Here is a 20544-nt window from a genome sequence, read left to right as displayed (position 1 = left end):
GCGTGAGCCACTGCACCGGGCCCCAGGATCTTAATTTTAATATCCGTATCCTAGCTTTGCTAGTTTTAAGCTGTGTGATATTGAGCAAGTTACTTAACCTCTCTAAGCTTCAGTTTCCTCATGTGAAATAAGATAATGCACTTGGAATGCTTAGCATTCTGCTTGTTACAATAGGAGCTACAGATTGTCAGAGAAAGAAAAGATCCACCTACGTTGGAGGAATATGGGAGGGCTTCCTGGAGGAAGTGGGATGTCAGCTGGGATTTGAATAGATGAAGATAAAAGAGGACATTCTAGACAACAAGACTAATCAGAACAAAGACTTAAGAAGAAATAGGAAAGCACAGGATGTGCTGAAGACGGAGTTGATCAAGTCCTGGAAAATACTTTTGGAGAGATTCTCTACGAAGAGAAATAGAGAGAGAAAGGATGGGGGAGTAACTTTTCTCAGAGTATGAATTAACAGGTTGGAAGGAGGAAAATCAGTCTTCAGTGGTTCGCTGAAGGTTCCTGTCATTGGATTTGCCCCTTTCAGCAGCAGCAGCAGAATCAGAAGTGGTGGTCAGTGGATAGGTGACAGAATGAAATCAGCACATGTTTTCATCAAGGTGCAAAGAAGGATGGAAATGGACAGAAGGACAACTGGCTGCTCATGATTAGCAGAGTTAGGCTTAAAGTTTTACATTTGTGTTAAAGAATTAATTATAGAGGCAGGAGAATTGCTTGAATCCGGGAGGCGGAGGTTGCAGTGAGCCGAGATCCCGCCACTGCACTCCAGCCTGAGCGACAACAGCGAGACTCCATCTCAAAAAAAAAAAAAAAAAAAAAAGAATTAATTATAGAAATACAAGAGTGAATTTGGCTTAGTATCAGTTTTTGGGAAAAGCTCTAGAGGGAAAGGAGTGGAAAGGATTGGTTATAAAGTCAGGTTAAGCCAAAGGGTCAGTGCAGCCACTAGATCTGCCGATGCAAATATAAAATGAGGCCAGGCACGGTGGCTCACACCTGTAATCCCAACACTTTGGGAGGCCAAGGCGGGCAGATCACTGGAGGCCAGGAGTTCAAGACCAGCCTGGCCAACATGGTGAAACCCTGCTATCTACTAAAAATGCAAAAAAAATTAGCCAGGTGTGGTGTTACATGCCTGTAGTCCCAGCTACTCAGGAGGCTGAGGCAGGAGAATCACTTGGACCCGGGAGGCAGACGTTGCAGTGAGCCAAGATTGCACCACTGCACTCCAGCCTGGGCAATAGAACAAAACTCTGTCATAAATGAATAAATAAAAATTTTAAAAAAGTAATAAAAAATAAATAAAATGAACCAGGCACGGTGGCTCACACCTGTAATCCCAGTGTTTGGGAGGCTGAGGTGGAAGGATCACTTGAAGCCAAGAGTTTGGGACCAGTTTGGGCAACGTAAACAGACCCTGTCTCTACAAAAAAAATTTAAAAATTAGTTGAGCAAGGTGGTGAGCATCTGTACTTCCAAGCTCCTTGGGAGGCTGAGGTGGGAAGATCGCTTGAGCCCAGGTGTTGGAGGCTGCAGTGAGCTATGATCACACCACTGCACTCTAGCCTGAGTGACAGAGTAAGACCCTGTCTCCATATACACATGCAAAAAGTATAGTTTAATAGTAGACGTAGGGAGTCAGACCAAGGAAGGCCATAGGCTCACGGTACTGTTTGGCAGTCAGGTCATACCTGAGCACTTTACATAGTTACATTTTTGCTGCAACAATAGGAATGTGTTAGCCCACAGTGGACGACTCAAATGATGCCTCCTAAGCAGGTAAGTGCACCCATGCCCCAGCTGCTGTGAGTGTTGGCTGCCAAGGGTTCCCAGCTGCGCAAAATTTCAGAGAATTGCCCTCATTTGAAGGGAGTGGCCTTGGGGACCTTAACTTCCTTAGGGCCCACAACCACTGACATAGACTAGGGGACAAAAAGCTGTCCATGCTTCAAGGTGAGTGACTGTGGTGTTGTTTCTGCCCAGAGCTCTCCTGTGTGCATCAGGCCAAGGAAAGATCAGGCTGAGCCTTACTCGAGTCTCTTCCTTTCTCTGTCTTGCTCATCTTCCTCCCTTACAGGTTTTTCCTCCCTCACTAAATCCTGTTCATTGGCTCTGTCTTACAGGCTCTGTTTCTAAGGGCCCTGACCCAAGACACCTATGAAATCAAATAGCCAGAAAAGAACTGGATCTAGGTTCTCAAACAGAGCTATCATCCGCCATGGCCTTTATGCGTATTTCAGCTGTGATTGTTTGGTTTTGTGTTGGCTTTATTCTCCCTGTGGTCCTCACTGTTAATGCCAGGTGTACAGCCAGACAGTTCAGCAACCCTCCTGTAGAGAAAACTCCATCCCAATAGTTGTTTTTTTTAAGATGGAGTTTTGCTTTTGTTTCCCAGGCTGGAGTGCAATGGCATGATCTTGGCTCACTGCAGCCTCTGCCTCCCAGGTTCAAGCGATTCTCCTGCCTCAGCCTCCCAGGTTCAAGCGATTCTCCTGCCTTAGCCTCCCAAGTAGCTGGGATTACAGGCGTGAGCCACAACAGCCAGCTGTATTTAGTAGAGACGGGGTTTTACCATGTTGGTCAGACTGGTCTTGAACTCCTGACCTCAGGTGATCCCCCTGCCTCCCAAAGTGCTGGGATTACAGGCATGTGCCACTGCTCTCGGCCCCATCCCAGTAGTTCTAACAAGATGCCAGGACTCATGCTAACTGGACTGTCTTGATCACATGTCTTTCCCTAAATCAATCCCTACAAATGATGGCAGGCAAGGGTTAGAGTGCTTTCACTGGTTAGGACTGGGCCATGTGATCCCCCCCGCCCCCCAACCCCAAGGTGAGTAGTGAGTCATATTCCCAAGGCAGCTACAGGGATAGACAGTGGGGCGGAGTGGTTCTGTTACCAGCAAGGCCTCCCGATCTAGACCTCAAGAGAGGGTTCTTGGATCTCATGCAAGAAAGAATTTGAGGCGAATTCATAGAGTTAAGTGAGAGCAAGTTTATTAGAGAAGTAAGGAAACAAGAGGCCAGGCGCAGTGGCTCAGGCCCGTAATCCCAGCACTTTCGGAGGCCAAGTCGGGGTGCAGATCACTTGAGGCCAGGAGTTCTAGACCAGCCTGGCCAATATGGTGAAAGCCCCTCTCTACCAAAAATACAAAAATTAGCCAGGTGTGGTGGCACGCACCTGTAGTCTCAGCTACTCTGGAGGCTGAGGGAGGAGAATCACTTGAACCTGGGAGGCAGAGGTTGCAGTGAACTGAGATTGTGCCACTGCACTCCAGCCTGGGTGACAGGGCAAGACTCTGTGTCAAAAAAAGGAAAAAAAAAAAGAGAGAGACAAAAGAATGGCCACTCCATAGGCAGAGCAGTGGCATGGGCCACTCAGCTGCTTATACTTATTGTCACTTCTCGATTATATGCTAAGCAGGGGATGGATTATTCATGAATTTTCTGGGAAAGGGGTGGGCAATCCCTGGAACTGGAACTGAGGTTTCCTCCCCTTTTTAGACCAGAGAGGGTAACCTCTGGACATTTCCATGGTATCTGTAAACTGTCACGGCACTGGTGGGAGTGCCTTTTAGCATGCTAATGCATTATAATTAGTGTATAATGAGCAGTGAGGATGACCAGAGGTCACTTTTCTTACCATCTTGGCTTTGGTGGGTTTTGTCCGGCTTCTTTACCATAACATATTTTATTAGCAAGGTCCTTGTATCTTGTGCTGACCTATCTCATCCTGTGACTTAGAATGCCTAATCTCCTGGGAATGCAACTCAGTAGGTCTCAGCCTTATTTTACCCAGCCCCTATTTAAGATGGAGTCCTTCTGGTTCGAACGCCTCTGACAGTTCCCCAGAGGAAAGTGGAGTTCTCTTACCAAAAGAAAGAGAATGTTTACAGGGAAGGACACAAATAACACATGTCGCCAATAGATCCTGAAGGGTGTCCACATGAAGTCATTAGGACATGAAGTCACTGAGGCCTGATGGCAGGAAAAAGGGACTTATTCCCTACTGTTTTGTGGAGATGGGTCGAGGGTGTGGGAAAGGGGGTGAAGTGGGATTAGACATGTTCGGTGAAGCTTTAGAGGATAACATTAGGATCTAGGGTCAGAGATAATTTTATTACTTTTTTTTTTTAGAGTTCGAGTCTTACTCTGTTACCCAGGCTGGAGTGGGGTCAGAGATTAGAGGGAGGCAGACCACCTATAAGAAATATATAAACCCTTTTTTTTTTTTTTTGAGACGGAGTCTCACTCTGTCGCCCAGCCTGGAGTGCAGTGGCACGATCTCGGCTCACTGCAAGCTCCACCTCCCGGGTTCATACCATTTTCCTACCTCAGCCTCCTGAGTAGCTGGGACTACAGGCGCCCGCCACCACACCCGGCTAATTTTTTGTATTTATAGTAGAGACGGGGTTTCACCGTGTTAGCCAGGATGGTCTCCATCTCCTGACCTCGTGATCTGCCCGCCTTGGCCTCCCAAAGTGCTGGGATTACAGGCGTGAGCCACCGCGCCTGGCTTTTTTTTTCTTTGAGACAGAGTCTCTCTTACTCTGTCACCCAGGCTGGAGTGCAGTGGTGGGATCTCGGCTCACTGCAATCTCCGCCTCCCAGGTTCAAGCAATTCTCCTGCCTCAGCCTCCCGAGTAGCTGGGATTACAGGTGAGCATCACCACGCCCGGTTCATTTTTGTATTTTTAGTAGAGACGGGGTTTCACCATGTTGGCCAGGCTGGTCTTGAACTCCTGACCTCAAGTGATCCTCCGGTCTCGGCCACCCAAAGTGCTGGGATTACAGGTGTGAGCCACCACATCCAGCCTAACCCTTTATATATACACAAAATATATATGTGTCTATATATAGTATATAAAACGTATACAATTTAAGTTGTCCAGAAAAAGTATAGAGATATTTGTGAGAGGGTGAGGTTGCCTGTAGTCTCTGCCATGAATGGGCAGATCTCTTTTCCCGTGACTAATAAAATACACTTGTGCCTCCTCCTTACCTGGGCTTTTTAAGGAGGGCTGTGTCTGGGTGGGTACTATCTGGAATGCCCCACCCTGGTCATGTTTTGGGGAAATCTGCCCCACACCAATAATTCCAGCGGGGGTACTTTCTCCTCCGAGGCGCACTTCTGCATCCTCTTTTTTTTTTTTTTTTTAAATACGGAGTCTCGCTCTGTCGCCCAGGCTGGTGTGCAGTGGCGCGATCTCAGCTCACTGCAAGCTCCACCTCCCGGGTTCATGCCATTCTCCTGCCTCAGCCTCCCGAGTAGCTGGGACTACAGGCGCCCGCCACCACGCCCGGCTAATTTTTTCTGTTTTTAGTAGAGACGGGGTTTCACCGTGTTAGCCAGGATGGTCTTGATCTCCTGACCTCGTGATCCGCCCGCCTCGGCCTCCCAAAGCGCTGGGATTACAGGCGTGAGCCACCGCGCCCGGACTGCATCCTGTTTTTGTTTTTTGTTTTGAGATGGAGTCTCACTCTGTCGCCCAGGCTGGAGTGCAGTGGCGCGATCTCGGCTCACTGCAAGCTCTGCCTCCCAGGTTCCGCCATTCTCCTGCCTCAGCCTCCCGAGTAGCTGGGACTACAGGCGCCCGCCACCACGCCCAGCTAATTTTTTCTGTTTTTTAGTAGAGACGGGGTTTCACCGTGTTGGCCAAGATGGTCTTGGTCTCCTGACCTCGTGATCCGCCCGCCTCGACGTCCCAAAGTGCTGGGATTATAGGCATGAGCCACCGCACCCAGCCTGCATCCTGTTTTAGTCACCTGGGATACCGGCCTGGCATTGCAGTCACCGCAGTACGTGCCTTAGCATCCTCCAGTTTGGTGTAAGCACCCCCAGGGTAGTGACTGTATCTCATCTAGCTTACCCCCTCAGTGTTCTTACTCAAAAAATATTTATCGAATAAATAATTTTATCAGGTATTTTGTGCAAGAATTTTTGCCTTGGGGAAGGTGTGTGTGACTAAGAGCCCACGAGGATCCCGTCTAACTCCAAGATTCTGCGACTGGCATTGGAAGCTGATTTACAGTGAGTAATTGGGAATACCCAAGGCCACTTTGACTTTTGCCGCCATTGGATAGAGCAGCACCCTCTCCCACCCTCCCTCTGAGTTCACCCATGGGCAGTCCCAGAAGCCTTTGATGGGGAAAAGGGGGTCATAGTGAGAATTTACCTTGGAATGTAAAGTGAGCGGCCCCTTTTCAGTCTTTGCATCTTCACGCGGGTCCGCCCCAAACCTAGAAGAACGCCCCGACCCCTTCTTCTTCTATCTACTGTTACTCCTTCCTCTGACTCTGGTGACCCCATCCCGGACGCCTTCCGGAAAGCGCTTCCCCCTTTTCCACCCCATCGAGTTGGGGTTATTTCTCCTTTTCTGGGCTCTCTCCCATTGCTGGGGAGGAAGGCGGATACGAAGGGCCTGCATGACCGTGGCTGTCATCACAGTGGTCCTGGCTTACCTTGTTTCTCTCTCCCCTTTTGCCTTTCTCCTTTCTCCCTGTTGCAGTCATGGACTTCACTCATAATACATAGACACAGACATAGACATAGACATAGACAGACATAGACATAGACATAGACATAGACATAGACATAGACATAGACATAGACATAGACATATACATGTTTTTAAATCGGGCAGCCACCCGCTCCTCGCCCTCAGCCCGGAATAGGTTCAGAGAGGTGCCCGGGTTCACTTGCGGAGCGTGTGGCCTCTGCGCCTAACGCGCGCCCCTTCACTAAACGAATGGGTGCAGGCAAGGGTATAGGATTTTAGAATTTCAAGAGTTGTCGGGGGTCATCCCGTGGAATCCTCTCTTTTGCAGATGCTCTTCCTGGAGCCTTCCGATGCAAGCTCTTGGGCTCACGCAGCCCTTTTCCTCTTCTAAGCCCAGAGCGCTTTCGCTGCTGCTGATCTCCACGGCCTCGGCAGATAGGGAGGGGCAGGCAGGTGTCAGTGTCCTCCCTTTCACCGTTGGGGAAACTGACTCAGAGAAACAAGGCGACGGGCCTCGGCGGGGCGGGACCGTAACGGGAATTCAGGGCTCCAGGCCAGAGCGGAATTTATTGTGTCTCGTTTTGGGAAGCGTGAATGTGAAATGATCGACTTCGGAGCCCCAGGCGGAGACCCTTCAGTCCCCAACAAGAATCGGGATGGGGTCTGGGATTAATGCAGTAATTACTCGCGCCTGAGCATTGACCCCTTGGCAACTTGGCAAGGTCCGGCAGGGTCCACCGGCCTTTCCCTTCACTGGGTGACCACAGGGCTGCGGCCTCTTTAAGTCCCAGCGCTCCGCCCCCGGCTCGTCGCCAACCTCCTCGCCGCAGCTCAGCCAGTTCCAGACTTTCCTCAGAGATGAGGTCATCTCCCCGTTGCCCATTGGCTGCGCCGTGCCGTCAGTCACAGGAAGTCAGGCCGCCGTCTTCGCCTTCTTCACGCCGCTTCCTTCTCCGCCCGCCCCTTAGTCCTCCGATCACGAACCCGATCAGGCCTCTGATTGGCTAGCGCCGCCGTCACTTCTCCAGCGGACAGTCTTCAGGACGGGAGGCGGGCGTGGTGGGCGGGCCCGCAGCTTCCGTGGCTGAGAGGAGCCGGCGGCGGCAGTGTCTGTGGTGGCCGCGGCGGCGAGAGCGACGGTCCCATCTTTCCCACCCTCTCGGTTGCCGCTGGCCACACGCCCTCCGCTGGTGGCGACTTCTCAGCTCCGTGCGCCCGGGCTGGACAGTGAGCCTCGAGAGGAGACGCGGGCGGCTAGAGCCGGAGTGGGGCGAGCCGCGGAACCCGGCCGGGAGCCGCGCGAGGCGGTGAGTGAGAGTCCGGGTTGGGGACCCCTCCCCCACCGCGGCCCCGCCCCGCCTGGAGCATCCTTTTTCCCCCCCGACCCTGCTACGCGCGTCCTCGGGGGGTCGGGCGAGGCGGCCCTCGCGTCCCCGGCCCTCTTCTCGCCGGCCTTCTGCCCCTGCCCTCGGGGCTGGAGTCGCAGAGCGGCGGTCACTGTGCCGGGGCTGGGACCCGGGCCGGGGCCGGGCCGGGCCGGGCAGGCGGGCGCGGTCGTGCACCTGTGCACTGCCTGGCAGGGCTGTGCTGCGCGGGGCGGGGAGGCACGGAGGTCCTCGCTCTCGCTTCTCCCGGGATGTGTTTTGATTGTAGGGACGGGGTGTCGGCCGCTTTCTCTGGGGTCTTGTGCAGACCTTCAGGATCCAAGTGCAGTCCTTGGGATTCCCAGGCAAGGAGGCTCAGCTGGACTTGTTGGTGCCAGTATAGCAACCTGAATGCTGCCAGGTGTACAGGGCTCTGCAAATCTGAAACTTGATGGCCAATAACTTTACCTCCTAAGAAAGCGTCTGTCAGGACGCTGATTGCAGTCCACCCTCCCCGCTTCGGGTACCTTTGATATTCCATAGTGCCTAGGGCTGGACCTTTTGAGTCGACTCCCAAACCTGCCACTTGCTAGCTGTGTAATCTTGTGCCTTGGTTTCCTCGTCTGAAAAATGAGGATAATAGCACCAGTCGCATACGGCTGTTTGTTGTAAGTGTCGAATGAAATAATTCACGTGAAGCGTTTGACACAGTGCTTGGCCCATAGTAAGGGCCCAAGAAATGTTTGCTTTTGGGATGTTGACAATGCCTGGTTTGCCTGTGTGCCTTTAAGCACTAGCCCAGCTTGGCATTGTCAAGATTTCTCTCTGTTGTCTCCCTGTTATGCAGCATAACGAAAGGGCAGATGAATGGTTAACTGCTTGCCAGCCTCTGTTTGGCATGAAGTGTGTGTATATACAGGAATGTGGAATACATCACTTAAATATAATAATGGAATTACCCCATGCTTCATATGTTTTTACATAGTTTTAAACTCATAAGACGTCTGGAATGTCCCCGAGTTGCAAGTTTTTAAGATCTTTTCAGGGTCCTTTCTACATCAAGCCGAAGCCTGTAACGTAAGACTTATTGTCAATAAGAAGTTAAACTTACATGTTTTACTTCAGAAGACCCCCAAAACTCCAAATGTCACTTACGCAGTTTTACTGTTGAAAAGCAGTCATCTCCCAGGGGTGAGGTGGTACAGCCAGCTGGCCCGCAGCCCTGTGACTGCAGGGTGGGGAACCTTTGGCTGGAAGTTATTAAACTAAGTTTTGCTTAATGTCGTTTGCATTTTTCATAGCGAACCAGAGGGCTTTATGTTACTGTTTCTTATTGAAATGATTTAGAAAGAAGCAATCCATTACTGCGTTCTTTAAAAACACCTGCAAAGAAAAAAAATATCTGTAGTCTAGCTCTAGTGTTTGTTTCAGTTTTTGTCCAATAACTGTTAAGAAGAGCCCGTTTTTAAGAAGGCTTCCAAAAGTCACATCCACTTGAATAAGTTATTTAGAGTCAAATCAAGAGAGGTGGAAGAGTAATATGTATCCCATCACCCAAAAGTATTTATTGGAGACTTTCCATGTCCTTAGTACTCTGCCAGATGCTATTAGGGAGTGATTAAAAAGAGTATGAAATAGAATCTCAGCCTATAAAGGGCAAAACCATAAAGTTTGGGTCACCCGTTAGTAATTACAAGTACTACTTAAGGGATGACTTCATTTATTCATTCAACAGACTTTTTGTTGCATGTTTGTAACGTGCCAGGTGTTTTTCTAAGGGCTGGGGCTGTCAAGATAAGTGAGATATGGTCCCTGCTCATGAGGAGCTCACAGTCTAGTGGGAGAGGCAAAAAATGTCGGATGATTGTAATGCGCTGAAATACACTCTAAATCCAGACTTCACTGGGAGAGTCAAGGGAGCTTTTCCTGTGGATGTATGGGAAGGCTTCAAAGAAAATGGCATTTGAGCTGAATGTTAACTCAGATGAAGGAGAGGAAATTCCAAAGAGAAATAACAGCTTGGAAAGGTTTCCTGATAGGCTGGGCACAGTGGATTACGCCTGTAATCCTAGCACTTTGGGAGGCCAAGGCAGGAGGATCACTTGAGGCCAGGAGTTCGAGTTGAGACCCGCTTGGGCAACATAATGATAGCTTGTCTCCACAAAAAAGTTAAAGAATTAGCAGACGTGGTGGCTTGCACCTGTAGTCCCAGCTACTCAGGAGGCTGAGGCTGGAGGATCCCTTGAGCCCAGGAGTTTGAGGTGGCAGTAAGCTATGTTCACACTGCCCTCCATCCTGAATGTGCAGTGAGACCCTGTCTCAAAAAAAAAAAAAAAAATCCTGATAAATCTTCTGATATACCAGTTATAAGCCCCAGGAAGGGAGAAGGAAACTAACATTCCTTGATGCCCACTACATAAAAGCTAGGCTTTGATTGTGTTGCTTTAGGATAGGGAAATAGGCTGCAACTAGTTAAATAACTCATTTAGGGATACAGAAGTTAACAGAACCAGGACTTGAATCTCTGACTTAAAAGTATGGTATACGCTTCCTTTTAACATGCTTTTGTAGAGGTAAATATGAAAGAGGTTAGAAAGTTCTACCCATATTATCATTATTATCATTTTACTACATCTATTGCAAGTTACTTTCTGTGAAATGTTTCATATTTGATTTAGTCACTAAGGCGATATAATAAATAAAGCTTATCTTTATATAAGCTTATCTTTATAAGCTTTATATATAAGGCAATATAATAAATAAAGGCTATCTTTATTTATATATTTTATACTTATAAATTTGGTGATATTTCCTAAAAAGTATGGCATGTGGGAACATTCAGTAAAAATGGAGTACATTGATATATACAGATTCTATATGAAGCACTTTACTAACTTTGTTAAACAGGTATAAACTTTCTTTGAGAGTGCAGCTTAAATACTTATTTAAGTGTATTTAAAAAAGGATTTGTAGATTTACAGCCATTTAATTTACAAAGGGAAATTTAGAATTTTTAAGTCGTATTAACAAAGATCGTTGTTTTATATTTCGAGAAAACACTGTGGCAAGCTCATATACTACTGTAAGCTCCCCAGGGGTGAGGATATTTGTTTTTCTTCCCAGCTTCAAAGGCAGTTCTTGGGACATAGCAGGTGCTCAGTAAATATTTCTTGAATATAAGATGAACATGAACAAATATATATTTACTCCGTGTTCTTGTGTGTGTATATATATTCACATAAATGCTAGGGTTGATAGTTGCAATTGACAAACATAAGAAACATTTTCATCTACTGAGAAAAAGCTTTGGTCAGGAGGTTATATTTCAGGTTTTTGAAAGAGAAAAGAGAAAACATTGATGGGTTATGGATGAAGTGGTATAGGCTTGGGGAGTAGTTTTTTATAAATGCATACATTTTGGAAGAAGGGGGACATTGAGCAAAGAGAATGACCCACTGACACAATTCAGCAAATATAGGCGCTGTTTATGTCTAAGGCTTTAATAGAGTTTTGAGAGTCAAGGAAATAGTCTCCGCTCTCAAGGAAATTAGAATTTTGGAGAGCGGGTGTGTTAACTGTCTTCCTGTGTAACAGATTACCTCGAAAGTTAGTGTTTAAGACAACATTTCTTATTTTTCACAGTTTCTGTGAGTCAGGAATTTGGAATCAGCTTGGCTGAGTGATTCAAACTCAGGTCTCTCAAAAAATTGCAATAATGGCTGGGCACGGTGGCTCACACACGTATTCTCAGCATTTTGGGAGGCTGAGGCAGGTGGATCCCTTGAGGTCAGGAGATCGAGACCAGCCTGGCCAACATGGGGAAACCCCGTCGCTACTAAAAATACAAAAATTAGGTAGGTTTGGTGATGCACGCCTGTAGTCCCAGCTACTCAGGAGGCTGAGGCATGAGAATCACTTGAACCTGGGAGGCAGAGGTTGCAGTGAGCCAAGATTGCACCACTGCACTCCAGCCTGGGCGACAGAGTATCTAAAAAAAAAAATTATGTGGGAGTGGCAGCCCATGCCTGTAATCCCAGCTACTCAGGAGGCTGAGGCATAAGAATTGCTTGAACCAGGGAGGTGGAGGTTGCAGTGAGCTGAGATCGTGCCACTGCACTCCAGCCTGGGTGACAGAACAAGACTGTCTCAAAAAAAAAAAATTGCAGTAATATGTCAGCTGAGGTAGCAGTCATCTGAAGGCTTGACTGAGGCTGGTGAATCCTTTTTCAAGGTGGCTACTCATATTGCTGGCAGGTTGGTGCAGGCTGTTGGTGGGAGATCTCAATTCCTCTTCATGTGGGCCTCTCTGCATGAATGCCTTCATGGCATGGCAGCCAGCTTGCCTCAGAGCATGTAATACAAAAGACCAAGCTGCTGCATTGACTTTTATGACCTAGCTTCAGAAGTCACATACCATCATTTTTCCAGTATTCTGTTGGCCACACATTGTGGGAAGGGACTACACAAGAATGTAAATGGCAGGAGGTGAGGGTCATTGGGGGCCATCTTGGAGGCTGGCCACGGCAGTGGGTAAAGTAGAAAATGTTGAAAAGAAGGTACTGAAGTTCTGAAGTAGGGGAGAGGGAAGGACTCAGAGTAGGAAAGATTACCTTTGGAGGAATGAAGGAATGGGAAAGATTTAATTCCTTTATCAGATATTTATAAATATTTATTGTGTGTTTACTATGTACCTTTCACATGGAGGCTAATATGTGGAGGTAGACACTGAATTAGGTTCACATGAAATGTTTTAAGTAATTTAGGCCAGTGTTGACATAAGGAAAAATATTTGAAATCTATGTGTATGGTGAAGGTGGAGTCATTTTTTTTTTATATTGATGAAAACAGTAACTTAGTGATAGATGAGCAGTTACACAGCATACGTAGTTAACATAAATACTAGAGTCATACTGCATAGATCGGAATCCTGGCTCTACTTGCCGGCCGTGTGTATGAACTTGGACTGTGTGACTATGATACTCTTGCTACTTTATCTTCTCTGTGACTCACTAGCTGTAAAATGGGGATAAAAATGGGGCCTGCTTCATGTTGTTGCTGTGAGGATTAAATACAAATATATAAAGTCCTTGGAACAGCTTTACATGCATGTCATTATCATGGTTATTATGATCATCAATGGTTTTGGGCAGTAGCATAGAACTGACTGTGGGTGAATTAGTTTGGAGTCAGAGAGATGAATGAATATAGACTGATATGAGTATGCAGAAGGAGGCATTTAAATGTTAACCATTGCTGCTTCACCATCAATTTTTCTATGTCAAGTACCTACATCTAGATAATTTTTATTTTACAAAGTAGAGTGAACCAGTGGCTTTATTTAGGTGAATTCCACAGTTAAAATAAGACCCAAGGAGGTGCACAAGTTGCCATTAAGGGTGTCTCTTACCATCTTGTATCTTTGAATTTACTGGGCTCTCTGTCTGCAGAATGGGTTTAGCTAGAAGCAGTACTTAAAAGAGCATGTGCTTCACAAGAGCTGGGGCCCATAATAAAAATACCTAGAATGAGAACCTGTGTGGCTGAGTTTGAGGGACAAGGTTAATCTGGAGGGAATTTCAAAGGTACAGGCCTGGTGCTGTGGCTCATGCCTGTAATCCCAGCCATGTGAGAGGCTGAGACAGGAGGATTGCTTGAGCCCAGGAGTTTGAGGCTGCAGTGAGCTGTGATCACACCACTGTGCTCCAGCCTGGTTAACAGATGAGACACTGTCTCAAGTAAATAAATAAATTAGAAAGTTAATTATAAGAAACTTCTAAATCTAGAGTATAGAAGTTTAGGAATTCAAAGGACGGATTTTGTGAAACTGCATCAGTTTAGATAAACTCTTTAGAGGCAGTAGTGATCTTCCTAATGAAGATGACTTCCATTTTACTACTTTAGGAAGTAGATTTGTTACGTCGAAAGGAAAGGAAATAGAAATGGATTCAGCTTTCTCCAAGTTGAAGTCTGAAATCTCTGATTTTGTACAACAGAAAAACGATTCTGTTGACTTAAAAACTGCCCAGGTGTTTTTTTGTTTGTTTGTTTTGTTTTGTTTTTAAAGAGACAGAGTCTCACTCTGTCATCCAGCTACCACACCCAGGCCTGTACCTTTTATTTTTTTATTTTTATTTTTTGAGAGACAGAGTCTCGTTCTCTTGCCTAGGGTAGAGCACAGTGGTGTGATCATGGCTCACTGCAACTGCCGCCTCCCAGGTTCAAGCGATTCTCCTGCCTCAGCTTCCCAAGTAGCTGGGATTACAGGTATGTGCCACCACGCCCAGCTAATTTTTGTATTTTTTAGTAGAGGCAGGGTTTCACTATATGTTGGCCAGGCTGGTCTCAAACTCCTGACCTCAGGTGATCCGCCTGCCTTGGCCTCCCAAAGCGCTAGGATTATAAGCATGAGCCACCATGCTTGGCCAGTCCTGTACCTTTTAAATGCCCTCCAGATTAACCTTGTCCCTCAAACTCAGCCACACAGGTTCTCATTCTAGGTATTTTTAGTGTGGGCCCTAGTTCCACCTCTAAGCTCTTGTGAAGCATATGGTGGGATCATAGCTCACTGCAACCTCGAACTCCTTGTCTTAAGTGATCCTCCTGCCTCTGCCTCCTGAGTAGCTAGGACAACAGCGTGTACCACCATGCTTGGCTAATTTTTTTTTTTTTTTTTTTTTGAGATGGAGTCTTGCTCTGTCACCCAGGCTGGAGTGCAGTGGCAGGATCTCGGCTCACTGCAAGCTCCGCATCCTGGGTTCAAGCAATTCTCATGCCTTAGCCTCCCGAGTAGCTGGGATTATAGGCACCCGCCACCACGCCCAGCTAATTTTTTGTATTTTTTTTTTTTTTTTTTTTTTAGTAGGGACGGAGTTTCACTATGTTGGCCAGGCTGGTCTCGAACTCCTGACCTCAGGCGATCCATCCGCCTCGGCCTCCCAAAGTATTGGGATTACAGTGTGAGCCACTGTGCCTGGCCTGCTTGGGTAATTTTTTTTTTTTAATTATGTTTTGAGATGGAGTCTTGCTCTGTTGACCAGGCTGGAGTGCAGTGGTTCGATCTTGGCTCACTGCAACCTCCGCCTCCCGGGTTCAAGCCATTCTCCTGCCTCAGCCTCCCAGGTAGCTGGGACTACAGGCATGTGCCACCATGCCCGGCTAATTTTTTTGTATTTTTGGTAGAGACGGGGTTTCACCATATTGGACAGGCTGGTCTCAAACTCCTGACTTCAAGTGATCCGTCCGCCTCGGCCTCCCAAAGTGCTGGGATTACACATGTGAGCCACGCGCCCAGCCTCTGCTTGGCTGATTTAAAAAATTTTTTTTGTAGAGAAGAGAAGAGAGTCTTGCTATGTTGCCTAGACTAGTCTCAAATTCCTGGCCACAGCAATCCTCCTGCCTTGGCCTCCCGAAGTGTTGGGATTACAGGTGTGAGCCACCGTGCCTGGCCAAAATTCTTAAAAATACTAAATCCATATCACATTTATGAGGAGAGAAGATAATTAAATTCTATGTCACTGCAGGTGTTAAAGCAGAAATTGGGTGACCTGTCAGGGTGCATTGGGTGGAACTAATTGCTCAAGTTGCCTTCAGTTCTGTGGTTCATGACTCAAGTCCAGTTCTCTCATTGTTTAGTGGGAGGAGGCACTGTGAAATTAACTGATTTGAGTTCCACAACAGTCCAGGGGCTGAGCCCAGGCCAGTTCCTCACACAGTATTTAAGGCCGGCTCATATTAGCAGTAATAGAAGATCTGTAGAATCCTTGGAAGAAAGAGCGTTGTGAAAATGTCTTTTTTTTTTTTTTTACTTCCACATTTTTACTTCTGTGGTATGTCTGGTTCATTTGCTCCCCACTCATTCTTATTGATATGCATTTAGAAATCATTCTCTGTGTAAATGAGAGCTTGTAATGAGTAATTTGGCTAGTTCATTTTGAGATCTGGAGTGTGTCCCCTGTTACTGAATTTCTAGATAGGTAGGCTATTTACAGGTCTTTGTCCTCTAAAATTATGAGTGGAAATTATGGGTGATTCTGGTTTTTGAAAATAATTGTTCTTGTATTAAAATTTAAAGCGTAATGGGCATAATTCAAACAAAGTTTCTGAACTTCATAATATGACAGAGTAAAATATCCAGTGAGGTAACATGTCCATGTCAAGTTTTAGGGCACAACAGATCTGGGTACTGACAGTTACCAGGTATGTGGCTGTAGGCTTACTCCTTAACCTTCCTGTGATTCAGCTTCTTCATCTGTAAACTAGAGTTAATAATCCTTACAACATGAGGTCGTTATAAGGATTATGAAGAAATGTAAAGAGGGAAGTAATAGGGGCATCTACTTTATAGTAGACATTGTGCTACCTTATTAATCCTCATACGAACTCTGAAATAAGTGGTAGTAGCAGCATTTTGCAGATGAGCAAAGAGAAGCTTCTAGAGGAACTAATTTAGGGAGATAACAGGATTTTTGTTGTTGTTTTGCTTTTTTGTTTTTTTTAGACAGAGTCTTGCTTTGTCTTCCAGACATGAGTGTAGTGGCAGGGTCATAGCTCACTGTGTCCTCAAACTCCTGTAACCTCAAACTGCTGAAGCAGTTCTCCTGCATAACGGACTATAGGCGTGTGCCATCATGCCTGGCTAAATTTTTTTGTGCAGGCGGGGTGTCACAGTGTTCCCCAGGCTGATCTTGAACTCTTGCCCTCACGCTTTGACCTCCTAAACTGTTGAGATGACAGGCATGAGCCGCTGTGCCTGGCCAGGATTTGAATCCAGATCTGTTTTTGAATTAAATAATTCTGGCTTCCTACCATGATGTATATGAAGTTCCTAACTTTGCCTCTAGTAAATGTCTTTTCGTGTTCAGTGTCTTTTGCATAGTTAGTGAAAATGTCAGTTATAGTGAGAATTCTTTGTAGTAGTAATCAAGATGTTATAGCTCAGAAAATATTCTGTGCGGTATTCATTATATGTATCTGGTTGCCATTCCTGAGATGGAAAACTATAATAGTAACCTCACATCTTAAGTTGCTCAATTAATACTTGCCAAATAAGGGCCAGGCATTATGGCTTACACCTGTAATCCCAGCACTTTGGGAGGACAAGGTGGGAGGATCACTTGAGCCCAGGAGTTCAAGACCAGCCTGGGCAACATAACAAGACCGTGTCTCTACAAGAAATAAAAAAAGTAGCTCAGCATGGTGACATGCACTTGTAATGCATGAGCCCGGGAGATCGAGGCTGCAGTGAGCTGTGTTTGTGCCACTGCACTCCAGCCTGGGCAACAGAGTGAGACTGTCTCAGAAACAAAAAAATTACCAAATAAAGGCATACTATAATATCCACATTTTTAGAATTTTTTTTTTTGTCAGTGTTTCAGTATCTTTTAAATTGTAAATGGGGTAAGTGATGCCAGGGTCTCTTGATTGTGGTTAATTTGTACATATTTTCTCTACCACAAAATTTACAGGAACTTGGAAAGTTGTCCTTTCCTAATATTTTAGAATGCACTGTGTTGAATTTTGGTGTTAGAGTGGTGTTATCATGGTCGAAACTTTGGCTTTAGTTAGTGTGTGTGTGTGTGTGTGTGTGTTTGAGACAGGGTCTCATTCTGATACACAGGCTGGATCGCAGTGGCACGATCGTAGCTCACTGTAACCTTGAACCCCTGGCCTCAAGCAGTTCTCCCGCCTTGAACTCTCAAAGTGTTGGGACTACAGGCATGAGCCACTATGCCTGGCCCTGGCTTTGTGTTTTGTATTTAGTTATATGATGGATATATTTAAAGTAGTCTTTTTGAGTTTGCCATATATATGTGTATATATTGTCTTTCCTTTAAAATGTAGAGCAAGAGAAATTTAGAAATTAAAAGTAAGGGTTGGCTGGGCGTGGTGGCTCACGCCTGTGATTCCAGTACTTTGGGAGGATTGCTTGAGCTTAGAGGTTCAAGACCAGCCTAGGTAACATGGCAAAACCCTGTCTCTACAAAAAATACAAAAAATAACCGGGCGCGGCGCTGTGCACCGATAGTCCCAGCTACTCTGGAAACTTGAGGCGTGGGAGAGAATTGCTTGAGCTTGGGAGGTGAAGGTTGCAGTGAGCTGTAGTTGCGCCACTGCACTCCAGCCTGGGTGACAGAGCCAGACCTCATCTCAAAAAAAAAAAGAGTAAATCTTAGGACGGGCATGGTGGCTCATGCCTGTAATCCCAGCACTTTGGGAGGCCAAGGTGGGTGGATCACCTGAGGTCAGCAGTTCGAGACCAGTCTGCCAAGATGGCGAAACCCCACCTCTACTAAGAATACAAAAAAATCAGCCGGGTGTGGTGGTGGGGGTCTGTAATTCCAGCTACTTGGGAGGCTGAGGCAAGAGAATTGCTTGAACCGGGGAGGTGGAGGTTGCAGTGAGTTGAGATCATGCCACTGTACTCCACCCTGGGGGACAGAGTGAGACACTTTCAAAAAAAAAAAAAAAGTAAGGGTTATTTTCTTTTTTGCCCATTGTTTATGTGATCATCACTTTTTATGAGAAGAAATCACTTGAACTAAAGCTTCTATGCAAGAGCCTTTCACTCTTTAAATTTGCACTCCAGGTTCATGCTCTAAGGTTGTGGCATTGAAGGGAAAGAGGTTGTGGGTTTTTATTCTATTTTATTTACTTATTCTGTGTTATTTATTTATTTTCATTTATGAGACGGAGTCTTCTTGCTCTGTTGCCCAGGCTGGAGTGTAGTGACACAATCTTGGCTCACTGCAATCTCTGCCTCCGGGGTTCAAGCGATTCTTGTGCCTCAGACTCCCAAGTAGCTGGGAATTATAAGCGCCTGCCACCATGCCCGACTAATTTTTGTGTTTTTAGTAGAGATAGGGTTTCACCATATTGGCCAGGCTGGTCTCAAACTCTTGACCTCAAGTGATCTGCCTGCCTCAGCCTCCCAAAGTTATGGATTACAGGCGTGAGCCACCCTGCCAGGCCTTATTTATTTATTTATTTATTTACTTATTTATTTATTTAGAGAGAGGGTCTTGCTATGTTGCCTGGGCTGGTTGTGAACTTCTGGCCTCAAGCAGTCTACCTGCCTTGGCTTCCCAAAGTGTTGGGATTACAGGTTTGAGCCAACACACCCCTCCTATTTTTATTTTTTTTTTTAGGGATGGGGGTCTCACTCTGTTGCCTAGGCTGATCTTGATCTCCTGGGCTCAAGTGATCCTCCCATCTTGGCCTCTTAAAATGTTGGGATTACAGGCATGAGCCACTGAGCCTTTTATTCTATTTTATAGATTCATTGAACTATTTAACATTATCTTGTTGATACTTCCTTTCCGTTCAGATGTTTTTTTGGGGGGGTTAGGAGTCCTGGAATGGGAACAGGGAACCAAGAACATAATGTATCATATGCTAGTCATTTGAGATAAATTTAAAGATTTCTTTTACCCAGTAGAAGTTCATAGGATGTTATGGTTCATTTGTGTGATATCTGTCATGAGTCTTTATATACCCTGAGTCAGTGGATTAATCATTTTCCTAGATCAGACACTCTGTAGCATGAATGACCCTTTTTAAAAAGTTAATGTTTTGACCTTTACCTGAAAGCTGATTCTTAAAGTGTATCTGGCAGGATCAATATATATGGAAACCGGGCATGACTTATACAATTTGGACAAGCTAATCATGACATTTTATTTTCAACATGTCTAATAGCCTGTTGGCTGCCCAAATAACGCTGAGTTAATTATAGTGTAACCTTTTATTCTATTTGGAGAGCGTCAAGGGATTTTTTGAATGCCTTCCAAAATTCACTTTCATGAGGTGAGCTTAGAAAGCTTAGAAAACGCTTTCTAGAGCAGGGATTCTCAAAACTTTACCTTCATGATCCACCCTGCCTCTTCTGGGTACTTATTTGGTTTCCCTACTGTTTAGAGATAGTAGTGATGGCACCTGTTTTTAATCCTGGCTCTGTTGCTCACTAGCTCAGTGATCTTAGACAACAAGGGAATTAATCTTTTTTAATCTTTTTTTTTTTTTTTTTTTTGAGATGGAGTCTCGCTCTGTTGCCCAGGCTGGAGTGCAGTGGTGCGATCTCGGCTCCCTGCAGCCTCTGCCTCCTGGGTTCAGGTGATTCTCCTGCCTCAGCCTCCTGAGAAGCCGGGATTACAGGCATGCCCCACCACACACGGCTAATTTTTAAAAATTTTTAGTAGAGACTGAGTTTCACTGTGTTGGCCAGGCTTATCTCGAATTCCTGACCTCAAGTAATCTACCCACCTCGGCCTCCCAAAGTGCTGGGATTACAGGTGTTAGCCACTGTGCCTGGACAATCTTTTTAAATTTTTAAATTGAAATAATTTTATTTTGACACATGATCTTCCTCCATTTCTCAGGCTGGAGTTCAGTGGCTTGAACATGGCTCACTACAGCCTTTATGTCCTGGGCTCAGGTGATCTTCCTGCTTCAGCCTCCTGAGTAGCTGGGACCGGAGGCATGTGCCACCACACCTAGCTAATAATTTTAAGTTTTTTTGTAGAGATGGAGTCTCTCTGTGTTGCCCAATGTGGTTCAAGAGATCCTCTCGCCTCATCCTCTCAAAAGTGGTGGGATTACAGACGTGAACCACCGTGCTTGGTGAATCTTTTTGAAGCTCTATGTACGTATAAGATAGTTGTGAGAGGTAAATTCAGT

At 45.9% G+C, this 20544-nt stretch overlaps 1 protein-coding gene across 2 annotated transcripts in view; it reads left to right on the top strand.

Moving 5' to 3' along the window:
• Positions 1-5172: 5172 nt before the first annotated feature.
• MRTFA (myocardin related transcription factor A) overlaps positions 5173-20544 on the top strand; it is a 224305-nt gene continuing 208933 nt past the window's right edge. Inside the window, exon 1 of one of the 2 annotated variants that reach the window (XM_019018441.4) lies at positions 5173-7815. The gene's annotated coding sequence lies outside the window, so the exon portion shown is untranslated. The remainder of the gene's footprint in view (positions 7816-20544) is intronic. The other variant, XM_063704794.1, reaches the window with a different exon arrangement.

Source organism: Gorilla gorilla, chromosome 23, assembly GCF_029281585.2.
Source record: "Gorilla gorilla gorilla isolate KB3781 chromosome 23, NHGRI_mGorGor1-v2.1_pri, whole genome shotgun sequence".
NCBI classification, from domain to species: domain Eukaryota; kingdom Metazoa; phylum Chordata; class Mammalia; order Primates; family Hominidae; genus Gorilla; species Gorilla gorilla.
Note: the sequence above shows the minus strand (reverse complement) of the source record. Positions and strands in the feature narration are given on the sequence as shown.